This window comes from Octodon degus, unplaced genomic scaffold, assembly GCF_000260255.1.
Source record: "Octodon degus isolate 3935 unplaced genomic scaffold, OctDeg1.0 scaffold00056, whole genome shotgun sequence".
NCBI lineage: Eukaryota > Metazoa > Chordata > Mammalia > Rodentia > Octodontidae > Octodon > Octodon degus.
In genome coordinates this window covers 8,504,362-8,505,681 of record NW_004524632.1, presented here as the reverse complement: position 1 = coordinate 8,505,681, position 1,320 = coordinate 8,504,362, and positions in this window count along the sequence as shown.

Genomic DNA, 1,320 nt, shown 5'->3' with positions numbered 1-1,320 from the left:
AAGCCTAGATCTGAGACCTGGCTTCAACTCTTGCTTGGTTCAAGCTGGTTGCTGTTTCTTTCACCCAAGCTCTCCTGGCTACTAAATACAGGTGAGATCAAGGAGAGGGAGAGAAAGAAAAGTCACATTTCCATCACTGCCTCACAACACAAGGTTGCTTTCTCCTCATTTTACAATGAAGGGAACAGATTGAAGATTGCAAAGCTCGTGCCTGGAATGACAGGCTGTTAATCCCCCAGGGCAGGTGGGACAAGGATGGAACTGTTCTGGAGCAATGCTACTGGTGGGTCCTGCCTGACAGTTCTTCCTTCCCCAAGGCCAGAAGGCTGGCGTGTTCTGTTGTCCTCCACTAGAACACAGCAAGGTGGCCTTATTTCAGGGACACATGACCTATGCAAGCCTTCCTCCTGTTTTTTTTGTTTTTTTTTTTTTTTTTTTTGCCGAACCGGTGATTGAACTCAGGCCCCTGCGCTTGCCAGGCAAGCACTTATTCTACTGAGCTAACTCCCTGGCCCCTTTTCTTCTGTTAATAACCCCACTAACATAGGCACCACAGTATCAGCAACCTCATTTTATAGGAAAGCAAACAAGCTCAGAGAGGTGTAGTGATGATTTGTTTGGGGCCCCAAAGCCAGAAAGACGCTGAGCCACAGGAACCAAGGTGCTGAAAAGTATTAGCAAACCCTGTAGGTGGGGTCCAGACCTTAATTATTTTCTTTCTAAATCAAGGATAGAGACCAATCTTACATTAAAGGGTGTTTTGTTGTTGTTTTTTTTTTGTTTTTTTGTTTTTTTTTTTTGCTTGTTTTTGACTTTTTGAGACAAGCTCTTACTATGCAGTTCAGCCTGGCCTTGAGCTCACTTTGTAGCCCAGGCTGGTCTCGAACTCGCACCAATCCCTCTGCCTCAGCTCCCGAGTGCTGGAATTACGGATCTTAAAACCTGATTCTGGCCTCCCTCTGCTGTTCGCTTGGACACTCACCCCATCCCGGTCTCAGGCTCCCGAGAGAGCCCCGGCACAGGCTGGAGAAAGGGAGGCCACGCTGCTCGGCTTCAAGCGGCCTTGGGCCCACACTGGGGAGAAAGGAGTTAAAGGTAGGTCCCAGCATCACTGGGACAGGGAAGTTCCGGTGGCCTAGGCAGGAGAGGGCTCGGGGGACCCGTTGGAAGAGCAGTGTAGGCTAGAAAGGGAGGCGGTGCCAGCCTGCCCAGCGCGCCCCTCGCTCCTGGCAGCGCCCGCTGGCACTGGTGAACGCTCTCTTCCCGCCTCCACGGCCCCATAGCAGGGCAGCGGTCGACCCCCACCGGACCCCCGCGGCG